Source organism: Mesoplodon mirus (assembly GCF_964341445.2).
Source record: "Mesoplodon mirus genome assembly, chromosome: 15".
Classification (NCBI taxonomy): Eukaryota; Metazoa; Chordata; class Mammalia; order Artiodactyla; family Ziphiidae; genus Mesoplodon; species Mesoplodon mirus.
This window is the reverse complement of record NC_138991.1, coordinates 18,774,620-18,801,500: the sequence shown is the minus strand read 5'-3', so window position 1 is coordinate 18,801,500 and position 26,881 is coordinate 18,774,620. Positions and strand designations below refer to the sequence as shown.

Genomic DNA, 26,881 nt, shown 5'->3' with positions numbered 1-26,881 from the left:
ACACCACTCTTTTCTGCTTCTCCCCTACCTCCTCCTCTAACACCAGCTTGGCATTCAGGCCTGGTTTGCAATCCCACTTACTAGCTTAGTAACAATGCCTTGGAGCCTTAGTTTCCTGGCCCACGAAGTAGGGTAGTAATAATTTCCACACACAGGGCTATTAAAAAGATAAAGTAAGCCATCTGAAAAAGCTCTCACCACCCCGCGCAGGACATGTATTACAGGGCTCAGTACATTTTGACTTCCTGTACATAAAGGCTGGTCTTGGCCAGGAGGCCAACCTAAGCCCTTTTTTCTGCCTACATGCTCTGACAGGGGGAACTTTCTATCTATTCCATGGCTTTGACCTCCTCCTTGGAGCAAGTATATCTCACAACCTTTATCTCCGGCCCCTACACCTCAACTGAGTTTCGAACTCATATTTCCAATTACTCCTAGATATGTCTTCCTAGATCTGTTGACAATTTTTTAAACTCAGAAAGTCCTAAAATGCTCTGTCTCTCTCCAAAGTAGTCTCTGTGACCCCCTCCACAACATCCACGCCGTGACACAAAGTAGTCGATATTTCCACCGTCTGTTATTACCTTCCCTAAAACAAACAAACAAGAAAACCCTCTAAGTCATCCTCTAATCCCAATCTCACCTGAGTCAGGAACTAGTCTTTTTAGATTCTGCCTCAAAACACCTCATCTTCTCCATCGCCACTGCTACCACCTTGTTTAAGTTCTCATCATCTCTTACCTGGATGACTGCCACAGCTGCTCAACTGACTTCCTCCCTGCAGTCCGTGCTTCACATGACAGTCAGAGTTACCTTCCTAAAAACAGGCTTGAACAGAGTACTCCCCTGCTTTAAAACCTTTCTGGTGGGGCCGCAGAAAGCCGAAACTTGTTGGCCAGGCATTCGAGGTGCTTTGCAATCTGGCCCCAACATCCCTTTGTCCAGTCTCATCTCCAGCCACTTAGGTACCTTCAGGCTTTTGCCCATTCGCTTTATCCTCTATCCCGCAAAGCCCTACTGGCACAGTGACACTCAGCATTCAGGATGCCTTCGCTGACTCACCAAACATCATTCCCTCCCTCCCTGTGTCTCCAGGACACCTGACACATCACATCTTTCGCCACTGTGGGCTTGCATGCATGCCACCTCCTCAACCAGAAAGGGACCTTGAAGGCAAGGACAGAGCTGCCTTTCTCTTTGTATCTCCTGCACCTAATAGCGCAGCGTCTGTCCAGCTCAGAGTGAGGCTTCAGGGCTGTTAACTAACTTCATCAGGAATAACAAAATACTTATGAGTATCAGGCTGAAACCTAGAAGAATTAGTGCACCTCACAGAACAAATGTAAAATGCGAAGGGTAAAAATATCTGGGGTAGATGAGAAGTAGGAAGAGGGGATGCCAAAACAGGGAGAAACTGAGTTTCCTTATATGGAAGGAAAGGAAAGTTCCTGCTTTTGCTTTGATGATAGTAAATAAATTTAGGGAACAAATGTTATTTTTAGCACTAAGAGAATTGTTCACGTTTAAATTTTGTCTTAAAGTTAAAAAGAAGAAAAGGACACTCCATAAAACACAAGGTGTAACAGGAAAGAGACAACTAAGCAATACAAAAATTAAGAAACGAATTACACATAGAAACCTTAACAAATGCAAAAGCAACCATAAATTAAAGATGCTAAGATCACACATAAGTTATAGAATCTTCAAGATTGGTTGAACAGAAGACAAAATCCGACAACATTCTGCTTGAAATAACAGAGCTCTGAAATAATAATGAAATTAGAAAATATAACAAAATCACTGCACAAGAAATTTATAGACTATTAAAAAAAAGAACAGAGGACAAGCATTGCTTTAAGTATTGTCAGAAAACAAAGATTCTAAAATACTTAACTTGACCAACATCTTTGAAAAAATAAATAACTACAACCCCGCCCCCAAAGCAACTCACCCCTGATGGTTTATTAGTGGATCATTTCAAACTCTCCAGAAACAAACAAAACATATTATAGAAAACATATCTTAAAAAGGTCAAGATAGGGCCTCCCTGGTGGCGCAGTGGTTGAGAGTCCGCCTGCCGATACAGGGGATACGGGTTCGTGCCCCGGTCTGGGAGGATCCCATATGCCACGGAGCGGCTGGGCCCGTGAGCCATGGCCGCTGAGCCTGCGCGTCCGGAGCCTGTGCTCCGCAACGGGAGAGGCCACAACAGTGAGAGGCCCGCATACCGCAAAAAAAAAAAAAAAGGTCAAGATATAGGTTATCTAGTTCATTCTACGAATCCAATTCTAAAACTGGCAGAGAAAATGAAGAGAGAAAACTAGATGAAGCTTACTTAAAATTTATGCTCAAAAATTTAAAAAAAACAGTTAATAGAATCTAGGAATAGGTTAAAATTTTAAATTGTGTCATGTCATCAGATACCAAAAATTCATTTGTTAAACTCCAACAGATATTCTTAATTTTAAAATTCTAAAACTAATAATAAAGGTATACTTTCTTACCCTTTTTAGAGTATCTATTTAAAACCAAATGTCAACTGTATACTTCAAGGAAGAAATGAGACATGCAGTCATTAAAAACAGGTACAAAGTGAAGCAGCATTTTATCATCACTGTTAATTAATATAGGATCAGAAGTGCCTTCCAATACAAAGCAACATGAAAACGAATAAGAAATACAAATACAATAAAGGAAGAGGCAAAATTTTTAATATATATAACCCCACTGTAACTTGCAAACCCAAAGGAGTCACTTAAATGTTACGATGAGCTTAAAGTGACCAAAGTCATCATCAGTATAGAAAAATCAACACTATTTCTGGTCCTCAAACTTGACCGCAGTGAAAATCACCCTGGCAGATTTTTAAAATGCCAATGCTTACAACTCACCCCAGACAAACTGCCTCAGCATCTTTGGTGGTGGGACAAGACATTAGTAATTTATAACACTTCTAAGTTGATTCTAATGTGCAGCTAAGTCGAGATACCACTACTCTATACGTAATTATCTAAGTGTCTAAAAAACACAACGCAAAACCATTTGTAATATTCACAAATGGGAAGAGAAAGATTGCTGTAAGGCAACAGGAGTGCAAAAGAAGAAGCCCAAAAGGGGACATAGTTAGCTCCTGTGCCTGCAGTTCAGGCAAAGAGGCAGGCAGCCGCCCAAGTTATTGGACGGGGACATGACCCATGGCAACAATGGAACACTGGCAGCAAGAGATAATTAGTCTCAGTCCAAGTGCTACTGAAGTCAGAAGCACGCGTGAAGATTTAACAGAGGCTGAGGAGGTTCAAAGATTACTTGCATACCTGTGCGAGGTTACATGTGAGATCAATTCCTAGAAATTCAATTGCTGAGTCAAATGGTATGTGCCTTTGAAAGTGAAAGATTAATTTTAAAAGACCTTAAAGGTGAAATAGAAAAAGCATGATGTGTAGAATAAACAAAACATCACATTTGATAGGTAGGAAGAGTGGAGTGGGAGAAAGGAGGGAAGCTGGAGCTAGGCGAGGTGGCTCAGTGCTGCCAGGGGGTAGGTAGGGAGACTGACATCACAGAAAATTCCTGGTGATTCCAATTTGGCTTGGCCTTCACGTTCACTTTGCCCCCACAGCAGAGACCTGAAGGAGAAGGCAGCCAGGAGCCACGTGGCTACCTGGGAGGAGAAGATTCCACGACTGACTGAAGAACCATAAGGAGATCAGTGTGACTGACGCAGAGTCGGTGTGAAGGTGAGCACTAGAAAATGTGTGCACAAGTGCACTTGTAATAAACTTGTCTTATGCCGTTTTTAGTTTAGAGGATTGATATACAAGGCCATTAAACAGTTTTTACTCCACCCTCCAACTCAAAGTTAAAGAATGAGAAAACTGGAATATACCTTCTATCTAACAGTAGGCCTGCCACAATCCTCCATGAGTCAGGAAGTTCCACAAGTGACAGTTGTGAGGAAATTCCCATGGGCTGGGTGCCCCAGACTTGTGGGGAGGGAGTGATGTTGCCATGGAGTTATCCAAGTCAGGCTGCTGTGCACAGAACTTCCATTATATACCAGCAATGACCCTGACTCCATTTCCTCCCCTTTCTTTCCAAAAAGTTCTACTCATTAAGGTTCTTAACTTTATGATAATGATAAATAAGGTAGTAAATTTCCTTTATTTAAAAAACTTTAACAAAACCCCTCAAAATCTAAGCCTGTGAGTGGCTCAATAACAGAATAAACTGAGTTCCCAACTCATATATGTACATACATATGTGTATATGTATGTACATATATGAGTATATAACTTTACTAGGGCACATCTAGTTCATCAAGGGGAGGCTATGCCTATTTACATTAATTATTGGCCAGTCAGCTTTGTCTTTAGTATTAATTTTCATATTCCAGAGAGCAGTACCACACATCCTATAGCCTGAGAACATGGCTTGGATAATTTGGTATTCAAACCAGTGTTTTTCAAGTCAGTCATTTAATAAATCAGAAGTATGTTTTGCACTCAGACTAAAAAATTGACCTTGAACTAAACCTGCACATCACAAGAGACACAACACACAACTCTTTTATAATACCCAATGGTCAATCTAAGATATAACAGGTCCTATCAAGTGATCTAAGAAGTCACCTAAATTGTATAGTCAATACAGATATTTTTAGATTAATCCAAATGATTAATCCAAATGATTAAAAGAATCATTTGGGGCCTCCCTGGTGGCGCAGTGGTTGAGAGTCCGCCTGCCGATGCAGGGGATACGGGTTCGTGCCCCGGTCTGGGAGGATCCCATATGCCGCGGAGCGGCTGGGCCCGTGAGCCATGGCCGCTGGGCCTGCGCATCCGGAGCCTGTGCTCCGCAACGGGAGAGGCCACAACAGTGAGAGGCCCGCATACCGCAAAAAGGAAAAAAAAAAAAAAAAGAATCATTTGATCAAAGAGCTCAGCAATAAAAATCAAGGAAGGAGAAAATAAAGAATGTTTAACAGCAATACAAAGATTAAATACAGCCATAAAGACTTAGGCATGACAAACTAATGGTAATTGATATGGCAAGAAACCTAAATTCCGAAGTGTACTATTTACCCAGGAAACATACTTTTTCCTCACTTCCTTGGTTTCTCCAGTTTCTCTCTTCTCTTTGTGCAGCCCCATATGCATCTTTAAAGGTTCACTTGTTGTTTCTGCAGTTGTATCCAGTCCTGCAAAAGAAGCGACATATCCTCACTTCATGAGAAAAGAGATAGTGTATTCTAGGATGCTGAGCTATCCAATCTCATCAATCTCCTTTCCTAGCTCATTTTCACCAGAACTATACACAAACAGCAAAACCAAGGGGGTGGGGAGAGTAAGAAGAGGTCACTGAAATACAAACTAGCAATTTTAAATGATTAAAAATGTTAGTAGTAACTGAAAAATATCAATGGAAAAAAGGCAAGCTTCATTGTCTCTGATGATAGATCAGAACAAGATGATTCATTAAAATCTCTTTCCACCAATGAGTTTCCATCTTTCTCTCCTGGCTAAGTTTGAGATGGCTTAGCAGAAATGATCAAATTAACTGATGTGCGGGACTTCCCTGGTGGCACAGCGGTTAAGACTCCTCACTCCCAATGCAGGGGGCCCAGGTTCAATCCATGGTCAGGGAACTAGATCCCACATGCATGCCGCAACTAAGGTTCACATGCTGCAACTAAGGAGCCCACGAGCCACAACTAAGGAGCCCGCCTGCCACAACTAACACCCGATGCAACCAAATAAATAACTAAATAATATTTTAAAAAATTAATTGATGTGTAGCCTTACAACTTCAAGGGTGAGTACCATTAAGGATGTGCTATTTTCTGATGCTCTTCTATTCAAAGCCCTGGGGTTTTCCTGACATGGATTCTAGAGGTACAAAAAATGGTCTAGACTGAGTTCCGGGCTAAGGAGCTATGTTATCTTCATCTTTTGTCTCTGACCCTTATCCCTATGTCATCCCATTCTACCCAATGACAGACACAAGGTAGCTCTTGGTTAATGAATGAGACAGTAACTATGTTTTCAACAAACAACCAGAAATGCTTCACATGATCTTAAAATTACTTGGGAAGCAGTTGAAAAAGCACTGCTTTTGAGTTCTTTATTTCTTTCCCAAAGCATTCTCTTTGGTTGAGATGCCCAGTAAAATGGCCCTCAAGTGAGTATACCAGAGGGTCTCAGAACTTCAAACGGTGCACGGGTACACGAGAGAGTAGGGACTATGAGTATCTGAATGTAAACAAGTTTGCCCCTCGAAAAAGCACTCTGGGAACTTCCCTGGTGGTCCAGTGGTTAAGAATTCACCCTCCAGTGCAAGGGATGTGGGTTCGATCCCTGGTGAGGGGACTAAGATCCCACATGCCGCGGGGCAACTAAGCCCATGCATCACAATTAGAGAAGCCGCGCGCCGCAAGAAAGACCCAGCGCAGCTCCGAGTGATCTTTCCCCATCATTCCTAGGTCTTTAGCATACACATGTCAAGCTTTTACTCTGTGTCAGGCACTGTTCTAAGAGCTTTAACTACATTAACTAATTCAACCTTTATAACAACCCTATGAGGTAGATTCTATTATTCTAATTGCTCAGAGGAGGAGACTAAAGCACAGAAAGGTTAAGAAAATTGTGCAAGGAAGTGCACTATATGCTGCCATTCACAGGCAGGGGCTCCTGGGCACACATGGTCTCGCAGGAAGCTGTAGTCTCATCTACCGATTTCACTTTCTTCTACTGCTCTTATGGTATAGTAGTAGCTCTATGGCTAAATTAGCTCTTGTTGGAAAACTGTCCTAATTATAATTTATTAAAAACTTTAAATTCTCCACCACTTAAAAAACTGACCTTTTCTTAATTTAAAAAATTATCCAGTGAACATCACAAAAAGGAACTCTTCCTAATTTTGTGGAAATCAGAAGCAATCATGATTTTCAGCTGTTTACATTCACCCACTACTTCAGATTATTACATTTATTCCAGATATTTTGCCATGCTTACCAGATCCCTTCTAACTTTAAAATTTCAAATCCCTCACTCAAGCAAGGCATTTATTCTTTGCTCTCTAGTTCAGTTGATTGGGACCCGATGCTAATGATGCCAAAAGCTGTGGGTTCAATCCACTACAAACCACTTCGCTTTGTTTGCTTCAAGTCTGCAAACCCTTAGCCTGGATGGCACGTTGTGGGTCATGAGAGGAGCCAGGTGGAAGCGTGCAAGACAACTAGCATAAACAACATCTGCTTGAGAAACAAGTCCACATACAACACAGGGGCAGGAGCCATGACCCTGAGGCAGAAGCATCAACTCCATACATAAAGAAAAGCTTCATGATCACTGGCAAAGCACTTCTACCTTTCTGAGTAAGACGCTCTTCTCAAGCTCAGATCTGTTTGCTAGAATCTAACTTAAAGTCCCTCCTTCAAACAACAAAACAGGTATAAGATTAAAATAAGAAACTAAGGTTTTCAGTTTTTGCACAAGATGTGCTTGATCTGAAAAAACAAATTTCTTATTCCTGACGCCAATTCCACTTACGATAAAAAGCACTTGTAATGGCTTTCGAAAGTGTCACAGAAGTCTCTAGCAGTGCAACACAGCAAACCACCAGAAAAATCTTACTGCAATCCCATATGTATATCTCACATTCTTTAAAAATTACTCCTAATTTTCACAAAACCAAAAGCTGCTCCATCTCCAAATAATACAAAGTTATTTTAAACACGCTCTTTCAAATTAAATGAAGAGACCAAATCCTATCAGTCCAGATCACAGTTTAAAACAACCAAGGGCCTACTCAAGGTAGAAGTTTCAACAGCTTCCACAAGTAAAAAAGAAAAGGCTATATTCCTTAATTGTTATTCTATGAAGAAACCCACTTGGGATCATCTGTCTTCATGTTTTCTTGCCCACAGCTGGAAAGAACTTTCCCAATGTACTAATGCTACAAAGCACACGGATTCCAACAGTCACAAGGTAACCATGACAGCAAACCCACAGTTATTTATGAGATCACAAAAACTATATGATGTAACTTTTTTAATTTGAGGGAGAATTCACATAACATAAAATTAACCATTTTAATGTGTACAATTCAATGGCATTTAGTATATTCACAATGCTGTACAACCCTCACCTGTATCTAGTTCCAAAACATTTTAGTCATCCCCAAATGAAACCTTGTACTCATGAAGCAGTCACTACCATTCCCCCTGCTCCAGCCCCTGGCAACCACTAATATGCTCTTTGTCTCAATGAATTTATCTATTCCGGATATTTCACATAAATGTAATCACACAATATGGGACCTTTTGCATCTGCCTTCTTTCACTTAGCATGATGTTTTGAGGTGTTTCCACATTAGTCCGGCATCAGTACTTTACTCCTCTTTATGGCTAACAAATATTCCATTGTATGGATAAATCACATTTTGTTCACCCATTCATCCACTGATGGACATCTGGGTTGTTCCTACCTTCTGGCTGCTGTGAATAGTGCTGCTAGGAACATCTGTGTACAAGTACTCGTTTGAATACCTGTCTTCAATTATTTGGGGTATGTACCCAGAGGCAGAACTACTGGGTCATATGGTAAGTCTATATTTAACTTTCTGAGGAACTGCCAAACTGTTCTCCATGGTGGCTACACAATTTTACATTCTCGCCAGCAAAGCACAAGGGTCTGACATCCTCACCAACACTTCATATTTTCCATTTGGGATGTTTTTAAATTATAGCCATCCTTGTGGGTGTGAAGTAGTATCTCATTGTGGCTGAGTTGCATTTCCTTAATGACCAATGACGTTGCACATCTTTTCATATGATTGTTGGCCATTTGTATATCTTCTTTGGATAAATGTCCAATGAAGTCTTTGCCCATATTTTAATTGTGTTGTTTTTCTTTTTGTTGTTGAGTTGTTAGAGGTCTTTTTTTTTAATGTATCATGGATACTAGGCCCTTCTTAGATTTGTATATTTTCTCCCATTCTGTAGATTGTCTTTCCACTTTCTTAATAATGTCATTTGGTTAGGACCTGTGCAGCAGGGAGAGGAAGCACATCGAAAGGAGGGCCTCTTGAGTGTGGGCTTCCGGAGTGTGGAGCCGTGTGGCTGACAGGGTCTTGGTGCTCCAACCGGGTGTCAGGCCTGTGCCTCTGAGGTGGGAGAGCCGAGTTCAGGACATTGGTCCACCAGAGACCTCCCAGCTCCACGTAATATCAAACAGCAAAAGCTCTCCCAGAGATCTCCATCTCAATGCTAAGACCCAGCTCCACTCAACAACCAGCAAGCTACAGTGCTGGAAACCCTATGCCAAACAACTAGCAAGACAGGAACACAACCCCGCCCATTAGCAGCAAAGAGGCTGCCTAAAATCATAATAAGGGCACAGACACCCCAAAACACACCACCGGATGCAGTCCTGCCCATCAGAAAGACAAGATCCAGCCTCATCCACCAGAACACAGACACCAGTCCCCTCCACTAGGAAATCTACACAAGCCACTGAAGCAACCTCACCCACTGGGGGCAGACACCAAAAATAACGGGAACTACGCACCTGCAGCCTGCGAAAAGGAAACCCCAAACACAGTAAGTTATGCAAAATGAGTAGACAGAGAAACACACAGCAGATGAAGAAGCACGGTAAAAATCCACCAGATCAAACAAAGGAAGAGGAAATACGCAGTCTACCTGAAAAAGAATTCAGAGTAATGACAGTAAAGAGGATGCAAAATCTTGGAAACAGAATGGAGAAAATACAAGAAACGTTTACAAGGACCTAGAAGAACTAAAGAGCAAACAAACAATGATGAACAACACAATAAATGAAATTAAAAATTCTCTAGAAGGAATCAATAGCAGAATAACTAAGGCAGAAGAACACATAAGTGACCTGGAAGATAAAATAGTGGAAAAAACTACCACAGAGCAGAATAAAGAGAAAAGAACGAAAAGAATTGAGGACAGTCTCAGAGACCTCTGGGACAACATTAAACGCACCAACATTCGAATTACAGGGGTCCCAGAAGAAGAAGAGAAAAAGAAAGGGACTGAGAAAATATTTGAGGAGATTACAGTTGAAAACTTCCCTAATATGGGAGAGGAAATAGTCAATCAAGTCCAGGAAGCACAGAGAGTCCCATACAGGATAAATCCATGGAGAAACACGCCAAGACACATATTAATCAAACTATCAAAAATTAAATACAAAGAAAAAATATTAAAGGCAGCAAGGGGAAAACAACAAATAACATACAAGGGAATCCCCAAAAGGTTAACAGCTGACCTTTCAGCAGAAACTGCAAACCAGAAGGGAGTGGCAGGACATATTTAAAGTGATGAGAGGGAAAAACCTACAACCAAGATTACTCTACCCAGCAAGGATCTCATTCAGATTCGATGGAGAAATTAAAACCTTAACAGATAAGCACAAGCTAAGAGAAGTCAGCACCACCAAACCAGCTTTACAACAAATGCTAAAGGAACTTCTCTAGGCAGGAAACACAAGAGAAGGAAAAGACCTACAATAACAAACCCAAAACAATTAAGAAAATGGTAATAGGAACATACATATCAACAATTACCTTATATGTAAATGGATTAAATGCTCCCACCAAAAGACACAGACTGGCTGAATGGATACAAAAACAAGGCGCATATGTATGCTGTCTATAAGAGACCCACTTCAGACCTAGGGACACATACAAACTGAAACTGAGGGGATGGAAAAAGATATTCCATGCAAATGGAAATCAAAAGAAAGATGGAGTTGCAATTCTCGTATCAGACAAAATAGACTTTATTATAAACACTATTACAAGAGATAAAGAAGGACACTACATAATGATCAAGGGATCAATCCAAGAAGATGTAACAATTGTAAATAGTTATGCACCCAAAACAGGAGCACCTCAATACATAAGGCAAATGTTAACAGCCATAAAAGGGGAAATCGACAGTAACACAATCATAGTAGGGGACTTTAACACCCCACTTTCACCAATGGACAGATCATCCAAAATGAAAATAAATAAAGAAACACAAGCTTTAAATGATACATTAGACCAGATGGACTTAATTGATATTTATAGGACATTCCATTCCAAAACAACAGAATACACTTTCTTCTCAAGTGCTCATGGAACATTCTCCAGGATAGATCATATCTTGGGTCACAAATCAAGCCTTGGTAAATTTAAGAAAATTGAAATCGTATCAAGTATCTTTTCCGACCACAACGCTATGAGACTAGATATCAATTACAGGAAAAAATCTGTTAAAAATACAAACACATGGAAACTAAACAATACAGTACTAAATAACCAACCAAGAGATCACTGAAGAAATCAAAGAGGAAATCAAAAATATCTAGAGGGCTTCCCTGGTGGCACAGTGCTTGAGAGTCCACCTGCTGATGCAGGGGACACGGGTTCGTGCCCCAGTCTGGGAGGATCCCACATGCCGTGGAGTGGCTGGGCCCGTGGGCCATGGCCTCTGAGCCTCTGCGTCCGGAGCCTGTGCTCCGCAACGGGAGAGGCCACAACAGTGAGAGGCCCGCGTACCACACACACACAAAAAAAATCTAGAAACAAATGACAATGAGAACACAACGGCCCAAAACCTATGGATGCAGCAAAAGCAGTTCAAAGAGGGAAGTTTATAGCAGTACAATCCTACCTCAAGAAACAAGAAACATCTCAAATCAACAACCTAACGTAACACCTAAAGCAATTAGAGAAAGAAGAACAATAAAAACCCCAAAGTTAGCAGAAGGAAAGAAATCATAAAGATCAGATCAGAAATAAATGAAAAATAAATGAAGGAAACAATAGCAAAGATCAATAAAACTAAAAGCTGGTTCTTTGAGAAGATAAAAGTGATAAACCATTAGCCAGACTCATCAAGAAAAAAAGGGAGAAGATTTAAATCAATAGAATTAGAAATGAAAAAGAAGAAGTAACAACTGACACTGCAGAAATACAAAGGATCATGAGAGATTACTACAAGCAACTATATGCCAATAAAATGGACAACCTGGAAGAAATGGACAAATTCTTAGAAAAGCACAACCTTCCAAGACTGAACCAGGAAGAAACAGAAAATATAAACAGACCAATCACAAGCACTGAAATTGAGACCGTGATTAAAAATCTTCCAACAAACAAAAGCCCAGGACCAGATGGCTTCACAGGCGAATTCTATCCAACATTTAGAGAAGAGCTAACACCTATCCTTCTCAAACTCTTCCAAAATATAGCAGAGAGAGGAACACTCTCAAACTCATTCTATGAGGCCACCATCACCCTGATACCAAAACCAGACAAAGATGTCACAAAGAAAGAGAACTACAGGCCAATATCACTGATGAACATAGATGCAAAAATCCTCAACAAGATGCTAGCAAACAGAATCCAACAGCACATTAAAAGGATCATACACCATGATCAAGTGGGGTTTATCCCAAGGAATGCAAGGATTCTTTAATATATGCAAATCAATCAATGTGATAAGCCATATTAACAAACTGAAGGATAAAAACCATATGATCATCTCAATAGATGAAGAAAAAGCTTTCAACAAAATTCAACATCGGTGCTTTGTGACCACCTAGAGGGGTGGGATAGGGAGGGTGGAAGGGAGGGAGACGCAAGAGGGAAGAGATATGGGAACATATGTATATGTATAACTGACTGACTTTGTTATAAAGCAGAAACTAACACACCATTGTAAAGCAATTATACTCAAATAAAGATGTAAATAAATAAATAAATAATTCAAAAAAAATTTTTCAACACCGATTTATGATAAAAATGCTCCAGAAAGTAGGCATAGAGGGAACTTACCTCAACAAAATAAAGTCCATATATGACAAACCCACAGCCAACATCGTTCTCAATGGTGAAAAAATGAGAGCATTTCCTCTAAGATCAGGAAAAAGACAAGGTTGTCCACTCTCACCACTGTTATTCAACATAGTTTTGGAAGTTTTAGCCACAGCAATCAGAGAAGAAAAAGAAATAAAAGGAATCCAAATCGGAAAAGAAGAAGTAAAGCTGTCACTGTCTGCAGATGACATGATACAATACACAGAGAATCCTAAAGATGCTACCAGAAAACTACTAGAGCTAATCAATGAATTTGGTAAAGTTGCAGGATACAAAGTTAATGCACAGAAATCTCTTGCATTCCTATACACTAATGATGAAAAATCTGAAAGAGAAATTAAGGAAACACTCCCATTTACCACTGCAACAAAAAGAATAGACTACCAAGGAATAAACCTACCTAAGTAGACAAAAGACCTGTATGCAGAAAACTATAAGACACAGATGAAAGAAATTAAAGATGATACAAACAGAGATATACCATGTTATACCATGTTCTTGGATTGGAAGAATCAATATTGTGAAAATGACTATACTACCCAAAGCAATCTATAGATTCAATGCAATCCCTATCAAACTACCAATGGCATTTTTCACAGAACTAGAACAAAAAAATTTCACGTTTGTATGGAAACACAAAAGACCCCGAATTGCCAAAGCAATCTTGAGAAAGAAAAGCAGAGCTGGACCAATCAGGCTCCTGGACATCAGGCTATACTACAAAGCTACAGTAATCAAGACAATATGGTACTGGCACAAAAACAGAAATATAGATCAATGGAACAGGATAGAAAGCTCAGAGATAAACCCACGCACATATGGTCACCTTATTTTTGATAAAGGAGGCAAGAATATAGAATGGAGAAAAGACAGCCTCTTCAGTAAGTGGTGCTGGGAAAACTGGACAGCTACATGGAAAACAATGAAATTAGAACACTCCCTAACACCATACACAAAAATAAACTCAAAATGGTTTAAAGACCTAAATGTAAGGCCAGACACTATAAAACTCTTAGAGGAAAACATAGGCAGAACACTCTATGACATAAATCACAGCAAGATCCTTTTTGACCCACCTCCTAGAGAAATGGGGAAAAAAACAAAAATAAACAAATGGGACCTAATGAAACTTAAAAGCTTTTGCACAGCAAAGGAAAACATAAAGAAGACAAAAAGACAACCCTCAGAATGGGAGAAAATATTTGCAAAATGAAGTAACTGACAAAGGATTAATCTCCAAAATTTACAAGCAGCTCATGCAGCTCAATATCAAAACAACAAACAATGCAATCCAAAACTGGGCAGAAGACCTAAACAGATATTTCTCCAAAGAAGATATACAGATTGCCAACAAACACATGAAAGGATGCTCAACATCGTTAATCATTAGAGAAATGAAAATCAAAACTACAATGAGGTTATCACCTCACAACAGTCAGAATGGCCATCATCAAAAAATCTACAAACAGGGCTTCCCTGGTGGCACAGTGGTTGAGAGTCCGCCTGCCGATGCAGGGGACACGGGTTCGTGCCCCGGTCAGGGAGGATCCCACATGCCGTGGAGCGGCTGGGCCCGTGAGCCATGGCCGCTGAGTCTGCGCATCCAGAGCCTATGCTCCGCGACAGGAGAGGCCACAACAGTGAGAGGCCCGTATACCAAAAAAAAAAAAAAAAAAAAACTACAAACAATAAATGCTGGAGAGGATGTGGAAAAAGGGGAACCCTCCTGCACTGTTGGTGGGAATGTAAATTGATACAGCCACTATGGAGAACAGTATGGAGGTTCCTTAAAAAACTAAAAATAGAACTACCATATGACCCAGCAATCCCACTACCGGGCATATACCCTGAGAAAATCATAACTCAAAAAGCGACATGTACCACAATGTTCATTGCAGCTCTATTTACAATAGCCAGGACATGGAAGCAACGTAAGTGTCCATCGACAGATGAATGGATAAAGAAGATGTGGCACATATATACAATGGAATATTACTCAGGTGTAAAAAGAAACGAAATTGAGTTATTTGTAGTTAGGATGGACCTAGAGTCTGTCATACAGAGTGAAGTAAGTCAGGAAGAGAAAAACATATACCGTATGCTAACACATATATATGGGATCTAAAAAAAAAGGTTCTGAAGAACCTAGGGGCAAGACAGGAATAAAGACGCAGATGTAGAGAATGGACTTGAGGGGGAAGGGGAAGCTGGGACGAAGTGAGAGAGTGGCATGGACATATATACACTACCAAACGTAAAATAGATAGCTAGTGGGAAGCAGCCGCATAGCACAGGGAGATCAGCTCGGTGTTTTGTGACCACCTAGAGGGGTGGGATAGGGAGGGTGTGAGGGAGATGCAAGAGGGAGGAGATATGGGGATATATGTATATGTATAGCTGATTCACTTTGTTATAAAGCAGAAACTAACACACCATTGTAAAGCAATTATATTCCAATAAAGATGTTTAAAAAAAATAATGTCATTTGATGCACAAAAGTTGTAAATTTTAATGAAGTCCAATGTATCTAATTTTTTCTATTGTTGCTCATGCCATTAGTGTCATTTCTAAGAATCCATTACCAAATTTAAGGTCATGACTATTTACCCTTATGTTTCCTTCTTAGAGTTTTGGCTCTTCCAATTAGGTCTTTGGTTCATTTTGAGTTACTTTTAGTATATGGTGTGAGGCTGGAATATACCGTCATTCTTTTGCATGTGGCTATCCAGTTATCCCAGCACCATTTGTTGAAGAGACTGTGCTTTCCCCCATTGAATGGACGTGGTACCCTTGTCAAAGATCAATTGACTATAGATAAATGGGTTTATCTCTGGACTTTCAATTCCATTCCATTTATCTATGTTGTCCATCCTTATGCCAGTACCACATTGTTTTGATTATTTGATGATTTTTTAAGATAATTAGTGGATTTATTTAGAGAGATACACATTCCATAGACAGAATCTGGTCCATCTCAAAAGGCGAGAATGGCCCTAGGGGAAACATACTCCATAGACAGAGTGTGGGCCATCTCAGAAGGCGAGAGGCCTATTGTAGCTTTTTTAAAATGGGGAAGCATGAGTCCTTCAACTATATCTTTCTTTTTCAAGATTGTTTTGACTATTCGGAGTCCCTGGCAATTTCATATGAATTTTAGGATCAACTTTTCCATTTCTGCAAACAAGGCTACCTGGATTTTGGGAGAGATTTCATGGGGTCCGTCGAGCACTTTGGGTAGTATTGCCATCTTTATATCAAGCCTTCCAACCCATGGACGTGGGATATCTTTCCATTCTATGACATAATTTTAAGTTACCTTAAAATGTCCTTGATAAGGTAATGCCATAACTTCCTTTAGTTGTCTGTCTACGTATATCTAGGTACTCTACTAAGTACAGCCTGGAGTAAGTCACAAATATGAAGTTCATATTTACCATGGAGAGCCCAGTATTCATATTCCAGAGAAGGAATGTCCATTATTCAGGGTCTTGCTGTTTGCTTTTGTCTATGCAAAAGGTTAGAACTCAAGGATTTTCATTTCCTTGATTTATAGTTAATTTTCATCTTCAGTTCCTAGTAGAGGAATTGACACACATGAATCTTGTATATTCCCTGATAAGAGTAAGTTGTTTAGTAGACTTCATAGAATGGTGTCATGAACTCTCTTTCATATAGTTCAAATAAAAAAAAAATTGATCATGAAACATTAGCTACTTTGCCAAAGATTGTGCTCAAACACCCTTGGTTAGTTAGACCTTAAAGTATCAACTATAGGGCTTCCCTGGTGGCGCAGTGGTTGAGAGTCCGCCTGCCGATGCAGGGGACACAGGGTTCGTGCCCTGGTCCAGGAAGATCCCACATGCCGCAGAGCCGCTGGGCCCGTGAGCCATGGCCGCTGAGCCTGCGCGTCCGGAGACTGTGTTCTGCAACGGGAGAGGCCACAACAGCGAGAGGCCCGCGTACCGCAAAAAAAAAAAAAAAAAAAAAAAAAAATAGTATCAACTATAATTGGGAGGGAGGGGAGGAAGTCTTTAAAAGTCTTTTCTCTAAAAAATTTTTGCTAAAGACTATGAGAGAACAATTGTTTGAAGTTATAAAAGTAACTTGGGCTGGACACAATCTGTTCTTTGCACCCACGTCAAAATTAGAACTGAAGACAATATAGTAGCCCAGGAAAAATAACTGTGGCTTTTTCTGAGTAGCAATTTCAAGGAATTTATAGATTCCTCAAAGTAAAAGTCATCTTAAAACCAGTGGACTATTAGTCTGAGGTGTAACAATTGCTTCAGTTCCCATGTTTGGTGTCAACTTTTTGAAGCTTCCATTTATACCTCCTCTCAACATATGGGTCACATGGGACTCATGGTCCAAGATGCTCCAGTAAGATCAAAAGAGGCTTTAAGAATCAAACTGCCTATAATTATAAATCAATCAGAAAATACCATCTGGTGTTGAGATAAACTAGCAAACAAATCCTGGGAAAAAGAAATCCAATTCCATGTATTTTGTCATCTATAATGAATTCATACCAAAGGCAATAAAAATATCTTCTGGCAGGTGCTCAGGGTCAGTGCCTTGGCAGGGAATGTTAACTAAGGCAAAGTTAGAAGGTCTAGTTTTTAACCAGATAGTTTAAGTTGAAGAGGGCAAAAAATAAGGAGGCAAGGGGAAAAAATAGACCCGGGCAAGAAATGGGGTCCAGATAAGCAGGTAAGAACCTGACGCACTGAGGTAACAAACAACAGTCCAGGGAGGGGACAGCTAGCCTGGCGGGTACATGGAGTGGACAGCTTGCTGGCTGAGTTCACTGCCGAACATCAGAGGATCCTTTCAGCACAGTTATCAGCAAAGCTGGTCAGTATAACATCCGCAGTAGACTCACTCTCATGACCTGACTTTTGCTACAAATTCTTCTAGAACTGGAAAGCCCTTATCACATGGCAGGGGGAGAGGGCACCCTCTCCTTTGGTCCTGCCACTGCCTAATGGGGGTCCTATCTTCAGAGATCACACCATTTCCCACCCTCGAAGAGCAGTTTCCACACACTGACTGAACAACTGTACTTCTCCCTCCATGTTTCCTCAGCTCTATCTGCACTCAGTTCATCTGAGTGTCAAGATTCAGGGGAAAGGTGGGAGAAAGAGGCAGTGCCCAAGGAAGTGGGATAAAGGCCATATTTTCCTTGGTGAGAATAGGACAGATGGAAATGAACTCTACGAGGAGTGAAATGGGGAAGGGGAGTGCTGGGCCCTTCTCTATCCCAGAGAGAGACATCCTGGGCCTCTCAAACCCAGAACTCGTAATTTCTGCTCTTGTGTAATAACGCTGAATACCTGAATGTGTGATAGCCCCTTGGGTCTGAGAGGAGTTTTTTCCCAATTATCAAATCACATGCCCCAAGAGGCTGTGGGGTTTTTTATGTAGCTCTATTGGCAGTGCAGTCAGGGCCACATAGCAAGTGCTTCAAGTCATCCTGCTCCCCTCACACCAGAAACCCCAGCAGAAGGGAGCCCAGATGGGCACTCAGGCAACACCTGCTGCAGGGCCAGCTGGGGTGAGGAAGCACCCCACCCCACTCTCGGTGTAGTTAACACTCAGCATCCTGAGTAACCTCAAACAACTGCTGTGATTTGGATCTAATGTGGTAATGGCTCTCTTGGTCCCCAACTGGGTGCTCTGAGCTCTTTCACTGCTTAGCTTTTTCTTTTCTTTCTTTCTGTAAAAGGAGCGTTCAGTTAATCTGTAGGCCTGCCATTCTGTGCCCAGGAGCTGAACTCCTGGGGCTTCTGCCCTGGACTTGGCGGGCCCACTTTACTTTTGTTCTCTGATCTCTTTGTGGTGGTCTTAGTTACAAGCTCCTGGAAACAAGCCCTGATTTGCAAGCACTGCTAGTCAAGAAAAGAGAAGTGGGGGGTTAGGGAACAGCTACAAACTCAGCATCCCTGATTTTAAAAGAGTCCAAACCCAGATATATCCTACATGTCTGTCAACATGAGAGTGGATAAACAAACTGTGGTATTCATACAATGGAATACTACTCAGCAATTAAAAAGAAAAATGTTCCCAATATACACAATACAGAAGAATCTCAAAATCATGGTGAGCAAAATAAGGTAGACATGAAAGAGAATATATTATATGATTCTGTTTATGTGGAGCTCTAGAAGAAACAAGATTAATTTATGGTGGTAAAAATTATAACAGAGCTTACGTTCAGATGTGAAGATTGACAAGAAGGGAACATGAGGGAACTTTTCTGGAGTGACAAAAAAGTTCTATAGATTGTTGAGGTGGTATTTACATGGGAAGAAACATTTGCCAAAACTTATTAAACTATACAGTTAAAATCTGCACATTTTGATGTATGTAGATTATATCTCAATTTTTAAAAATAAGAAGTTCAAAAGTCTTTATTAAAAATGGCAAAAAGATAGTTTTCCATCACGTTGCACCTATGTGGTTAACATTCTGAGAAAGAGACAAGATATTCAAAGTACTCAAATATACTCCTATAGACAAAACAAAGATAAATCTCTCAAAGTAACATGAAATTTATATCAATGCATTCATTTCTTAAGATTGAATTAGATAAAGAAGTCCCTCAAATTTCTCTTATTCAACATCCAAGTTAAATATTTTAAGAATGCTTTAGAGCAGAAAGTATAGTGTAGAGGATAGAAAGACAAAAATAATGTGTGAAAAAGTTTTCCCCTGATTATAAGAGCAATACACATTTAGTATAGGAAAACTGGAAAATACAGAAGATAAGACTATAGGGGAAGAAAACTCACATAATCCAAATCATAAGCATAAAGAAGAAAATAAAAAGTCATCTGAAAAATATTCTCTACCCAAAGCTAAGAAGCACTGTCAACATTTTGATACACACACACACAAATTTTAACCAAATTGGTATCATAGTGTACATATTGTTACTATTTTTTCACTTAAATTTATGTAACAAACATTTTCCATGTCACTGAGCATTCTTTGCATTTTTTGTTACTACTGAAATTAAATAGTTTCATGTGATTATTGGCCATTCTTATTTCTCTGTGAGACAGCTTGGCAATTTAAAAAATAATATTGATTCTTTTTCCTGATTATAATATAGTTACTGTTGACATGTGGAAAATACAAAAGAGCATAAGACTATGGTGGGGGCTTCCCGGGTGGCACAGTGGTTAAGAATCCTCCTGCCAATGCAGGGGACACGGGTTCGAGCCCTGGTCCAGGAAGATACCACATGCCACGGAGCAACTAAGCCTGTGTACCACAGCTACTGAGCCTGTGCTCTAGAGCCTGCAAGCCACAACTACTGAGCCTGCGCACCTAGAGCCCGTGCTCTGCAACAAGAGAAGCCACCGCAATGAGAAGCCCAGGCGCCACAACAAAGAGTAGCCCCTGCTCGCCACAACTAGAAAAAAGCCCACATGCAGCAATGAAGACCCAACACAGCCAAAAATAAATTAATTAATTTAAAAAAAAAAAAAGAAAAACTATAGGTGGGAAAACTCACATAATTCAAATCAAAAAAACAATCATTACTGTTAATTTTTACTTTTCTTTGCACATATGTTTTTCTTATAGAATTGATATTCTAGGTAAGTCCGTTTTAGAGTATATCTTTTTTCACTTAGCATCATTAAAAACTACATAAGCATTTTCCCTATGAAATTAAAGTCTTTCTAAACATTTATTTTTGTTAGCTTCATTTTGTTTGTAGAATTTTGTTAGCTGAATAGATGTACCAAAATTTAACAACTGCTCAGTGTCAGGCACTTGAACGTGTACATTTTCCTTTTCTTTTTTACTTTACAATGTGGAGATAAATATCTCTATACATAAAATATTGTCTTAACTTATGATTATTTCCTTGGGATAGACTGCCAGTATTTTAATCCCTGGGCCAAAGAGTATGAACTTTTTTAAAGGCCCACATTGCCAAAATGCATTGAGAGTTATATCAATTTGCATTTCACAAGCAGTATATAAGACCCTTGCTGACATTAAATTCTTTCTCTGTCCCCCACATACACACACTCCGCATTCCTAATTACTCCCTACCATACCTCCCACCATACCCCCCGAAAAAACACACCTTGCTAATTTGATATGTACAAAGGGTATCTTACAACTTTAAATGCAGTTTTCACCAATGGAATGAAGTCATTTTTCACTTGGTTAAACTGCCTACAGTTCCTCTTCCATGCCAAGCCTGCTGAATTCCTTGGATATCTGATGCTTTTCAGAGGTAAACAAAAAGTGTTTGGGGACTGCTGGTTCATGACAAATAACAGAGTATTAGAAGTACTTCTCCCCTCCTTTAAAATGCCAAATATAACAGACTATTTAGTTATTTATTATAACAGTAAGAATATATATTATAAAAATATAAAAGTAAGAATAAGTCCACAGCAGCACAGGATAAACAGGAACGATGCCATCGGGAGAAGAGCAAGGAATTGTGGGCAAAAAAAAAGCCGTCGGAACTGAATGATGGCTGTGCTTAACCATGTAGAGGAACCTCCAACATGAACCAAGCAAAAGAAGAAAGTTTTTAAAATGTGTGTGCCCAAGAGAAGCTTGGTGGAAAACAAACCTAAGTTCAGAGACAGTAGAAGCTGGATGTGGGAGTGGAAGAGCCCCAGGGATGGTCAAGAGAACAATTAAAGGTCTGTGGAACAGCTACCTCCTCCATTGTTCTCAGAAAGGCTAAGCTGTGAGACCGCCTCTCTATAAAGCGGGGGTCAGCAGTAGGGGACCACCCACATAAGTGCCAGGACTAAGGGATGAAGAAATAGCATCCCAAATGACAAGCCACACACCCACCGAGGACTCTAGAGGGACATCCTGGCCACTCAGCAGGACCTGTACCCTGAATTTACTCCTGAAAGAACAGTTCTCAGGCAAACGCAAATCAAAATCACTATGAGATGTCACTCCACACCTGTTAGAATGTCTATTATCAAAAAGACAAGAAATGACAAGTTTTGGTGAGAGTGTGGAGAAAAGGAAACCTTGTGCACTGTTGGTGGAATGTAAACTGCTGCATCCGCTATGGAAAACAGTAAGGAGGTTCCTCAAAAAAATTAAAAATAGAACTACCATATTGTGGTGTGCTCCAAGGACAAAGAACAAGATAAACTCAAAGGGCCAATACTGCCAGAACAAGGAGTTACAGGACTCCTATCGCTCTGTCACAATGTAACCACTGCACTGTCCCAGAGCCCCTCCCAAGTAGGATGCCCTGTCCCTTTCCCATCCCATATAAGAAAAGACCTTTGCCCCGTTTTTCTCCCGCTCAGCACACTGAAAGTATACATACTCTGCTCAGTCAGCAGATGACTTGCAGGTTCCCTGGCTATAAAAACAGACAAGCAACCCAAGCTCATTGTCCACGTTCCCTGGCTACCCGGAAGTCAGCCCGCTGTTCTTGCAGCGACCCTTCTCTTTAATAAAACTCTATCTTCCTTACGATCTGCCTCGTGTCTGGAAATGCTTTTCCAACCCGCGCTCAGACCACGACATTTTGGTGGCCCGTATGGGGATATCTCTTGGGGTTTCTCCTCCCGCACCTCCTCTCAATTCTTGGGACCCTCTGTGAACAGGCAAGTTGTCGGGGAAGCAACAGAGGAACTCTGGCCAGGGCCACACCCTGGTGTGTTCTGAAGACTCCACGGCTCACTTGGCCCCGTAACTACGGCCCAGAACCAGTGAGCGTCCCCCTGTCTTCCTTCTGGCTGAGGACTAGGCCAATTGGTATTGTGCGGGCCCAGGTCAGGCATTTAAAAGCCATTAGGGCGCCTGCCGCTTGAAGACTCCCGTGGAAGGATAAGGGGGTCACAGAACAGACCAGGCTGTTAGAGCATCTGCCCCCAGCAAGACAACTTCCACGCACCCTTGAGGCACATATTGGTTCAAGAAAAACCCCTCCCCTCGGCCGCCGCCTTCCCGGCAGGACTACGAGGCCAACTCCTCAGCCTGTCTTCTCTGTTACTTTCACTTTTTTCTCAGTCCGGATTGATTTACAGGAGCCTAGGTGTTGCCTCTGAGCCATCCCAGGAGTGCCTTTTCACGTTTCAGGTAATCGCCAAATGGTGAGTCACCGGTGGGTCCCGGGAATCTCTCTCTCTCTCTTCCCCTGCCCGAGTCGCACGGTGCCTCAGTCGCACGCTCAGGGGTCACCTCTCACGGTCGGACGCGATGGTTGGGACGGTCGGCCCATTTTGTGCCTTAGTCGCACAGAGAGATCACTGGGACAAAGGGGTCGTCTCTCTGTCAGCCGGTGACTCTCAGTACCCCCTCTCTACGGCATATGGGCTAAGAACAGGTTCTGGTACATCTCGGGAGCCTCCCTCAGACTCACCCTTTGGTAGTATTCTCAGGAACTGGAAAAAATTTGACCCTGAAAATCGCAGAAAGAGGCTCACTTTCTTTTGTAACACGGCTTGGTCCCAGTATAAACTAGGGGCCCGAGAACAATGGCCCCTTGATGGCACACTAACTTATAACACGATCCTCCAACGTGATCTCTTTTGCCAGAAACAAGGAAAGGACTCAGAGGTTCCTTATGTCCAGACCTTTATGGCCCTTAGTCAGAATCCGGATCTACAGGGACTCATGCCGCTTGTGTCTTTCTGTTGCCGCCTTATCCCCCCGACCCCTCTGTCTCCCTCTCCAGCAGATCTCCTAGACGACCCTCTACTCGACCCTTCCTGGCCCCCACCCCATCAACCCCCTTTGCTTCAGCCCCCGCCCCCTCACCTCAACCCACAGCTCCCCAACAGGCACCCCCTTATCAGGGCGAAAGCCCCCTCTCCCCTCCCCACACAAGATCGAGGACTGCCCAAAGCCAGGAAACAGATTCTGATATGCTTCCCTTGAGGGAAGTAGCAAATGGAGACATGGGCACTATTACAGTCCATGTTCCCTTCCCCATGTCTGACATTTCCCCAATTCAAAACAAGTTAGGTTCCTTCAGTCAGGATCCCACCACTTTTATTAAGGAATTTCAGGCCCTCACCATAGCCTTTGACCTGAACTGGCAAGACATTCATGTAGTCCTGACCACCTGTTGTACTCATGAAGAGAAAAACAGGATATGGGCATTAGCCCAAGCTTGGGCAGATGAGGCACAGCTCTGTTTCCAAAACCCGGATGGATGGGGACCCATTTTGGGCTGGCTAAATGACTCTCTTTGTAACTACACCCTCAATTCTAATCGGACTAGCCTGGAGTGGAATCCCTGTTCAGAGAAAAATAAATATGATATACATGAAGGTAATTTCACTTTGTGCTGGGGAAATTCAAGGAAAAATGCGACTAAGAAATGTATTAATGAAGACCATATTCCCATAAACAGCTCGGCCCTGGCAACTAAATATGTGGGGATCAGTGTAACCACCGGACACTTACTTAGTTTAACCTCTCGGCAAGATTCTCCTCCAAAATATAACATAATTCAGCTAACATTCAGAAATTTGTTATACCCACCCCCAGTCACACTCATAATCAGTCAGAGCCCGGATTCTCCCCTTTATGTATAGATGATTACTTCCTTGGAGTTTGGCCTTCCCAATATAATCCTAGGCCATGGACCCCAGTCTATTTCTAGAGGAAAACTCCCAAAAGGTCAGGGCCTGGCTCTGGGGACCCACAACGGGGGTATCCTTGAGGGGCACCAGATTTTCATTTCCATGCGGTAACGGGGTCTATTTGGATTTCTCACACTTTGAAGGGGCTCCTGCACAATTATTGCTGCGGTCCCAGAGGCAACCATTATGACTACAAAGGATTTAGCTTCCTCAGGAGTCATTCCCAACCTTGGGTCCTTCCTCGAGGAGGCCATAAGTCCTGTCTGGGAGAGACAAAAACGAACCACTGATTGGGCGGGACATGCTATGATATAACCCAATTCTTGATCGGCCTGAAATAATATACAGCATCTTTAGAGGGCTCTTTTGGTTTGCAGGCATACCCCTCTTAGACAGGAGTGTTCTCAATCTCACCATCACAGTAGAGGAATCTTGGAAGGCTACGGTAGCAGCCACTGAGGAACAGCAGTCAGCCCTAGGCTCTCTGGCCAAGGTGGTTTTACAAAATAGGAGGGCCCTTAATGTCGTAACAGCTGAGGTGGGGGGGGGGTCTTTGCCCTACTAAATGGAACATGCTGCTTCTATATTAATACCTCTGGCCAGGCTGAAGAAGACCTTCAGATTCTAAAGAAAAACATCAAATTAATAGAAGATTTAAAAGAGAGAACAGGACAGGGCCCCAGCTGGCTTTCCAGCCTCCTCTCCTCTATGGGGATCCAGATATGGACATGGCTATTGCCTTTGTTGGGACCATTAATCCTGATAGTCCTTGTTTTGTTGTTTGGCCCCTGCATTATTTTTTTAAATTAATTAATTAATTTATTTATTTATTTATTTTGGCTGTGTTGGGTCTTCACTGCTGTGCACAAGCTTTCTCTAGTTGCGGTGAGCAGGGGCTACTCTTCACTGCAGTGCGCGGGCCTCTCATTGTTGTGGTTTCTCTTGTTGCGGAGCACGGGCTCTAGGCATGCAGGCTTCAGTAGCTGTGGCACGTGGGCTCAGTAGTTGTGGCTCATGGGCTCTAGAGCACAGACTCAGTAGTTGTGGCACACGGGCTTAGTTGCTCTGTGGCATGTGGGACCTTCCCGGGCCAGAGCTCGAACCCGTGTCCCTTGCATTGGCAGGCAGATTCTTAACCACTGCACCACCAGGGAAGCCCGGCCCCTGCATTATTAACACATTATCTAAGTTCATCTCCTGACAGGTTCAAAGGACTCAATTCCAGATGGTGCTACAACAAGGGTACCAGCCATTTGGCACATGGACTACATTGGAACAAGCCGTCTTATCATTCCATGGGCTTTCATCTCCCTCCATAAATATACCCTGACAGAGAGCAGGCATCAGGAACCCAGGGCCCCTACGACGCCCCCACCCAGAAGGAAGTAGCCAGAGAGACTGTCACCCCTTCTCCTTACAAAAAGGGTTCCCAAACGCCTGAGAAGGAGTTAGGCAGGTAGGCAGACATGAGCAGGGTATCCAACAGGGCCAAAGAATTGGCCCTGTAAATAAAGAGAGGGGGGAATGTGGTGTGCCCCATGGACAAAAAACAAGATAAACTCAAAGGGCCAATATTGTCAGAACAAAGAGTTACAGGACACCTATCGCTCTGTCACAATGTAACCATTGCCCTGTCCCAGAGCCCTCCCAAGTACCATGCCCTGTCCCTTTCCCATCCCATATAAGAAAAGACCTTTGCCCCGTTTTTCTCCCGCTCAGCACACTGAAAGTATACATACTCTGCTCAGTCAGCAGATGACTTGCAGGTTCCCTGGCTATAAAAACAGACAAGCAACCCATGCTCATTGTCGACTTTCCCTGGCTACCCGGAAGTCAGCCCGCTGTTCTTGCAGCGACCCTTCTCTTTAATAAAACTCTATCTTCCTTACATTCTGCCTCGTGTCTAGAAATTCTTTTCCAGCCGCGCTCGGACCATGACACATATGATCCAGCAATTACACCTTTGGGTACTTATCCCAAGAAAATGAAAACATAACTCAAAAAGATATATGCACCCCCATACATAGGACATTTAGGAAACCACCTAAGTGTCCATCGATGGATGAATGGATAAAGAAAATGTGGTATCTTTATATAATGGAATATTATCCAGCCATAAAAAAGAATGAAATCTTGCCACTTGTGACCACATGGATGGACCTTAAAGGCATTATGCTAAGTGAAATAAATCAAAGAAAGACAAATACCGTATGATCTCACTTATATGCAGAATCTAAAACAACAATAGCAACACCAAGCTCATAGATACAGAGGACGGATTGCTGGTTGCCAGAGGCAAGGGGTGGGGGGCCGTTGGTGAAACTGGTGAAGCGGGTCAAAAGGTACAGATTTCCAGCTACAGAATAAACAAATCATGGGTGTACTTATTT

General features: G+C 41.8%; 1 protein-coding gene across 5 annotated transcripts in view; it reads right to left on the bottom strand.

Annotated features, from left to right (window-relative positions):
- ZHX3 (zinc fingers and homeoboxes 3) overlaps window positions 1–26,881 on the bottom strand; it is a 131,029-nt gene that overhangs the window by 61,005 nt on the left and 43,143 nt on the right. For 4 of the 5 annotated variants that reach the window (XM_082645562.1, XM_082645560.1, XM_082645559.1 and 1 more), the window contains exon 2: window positions 5,095–5,197. The exons of the other annotated variant lie outside the window; for it this stretch is intronic. The gene's annotated coding sequence lies outside the window, so the exon portion shown is untranslated. The remainder of the gene's footprint in view (window positions 1–5,094; window positions 5,198–26,881) is intronic. 5 annotated transcript variants of the gene reach the window in all.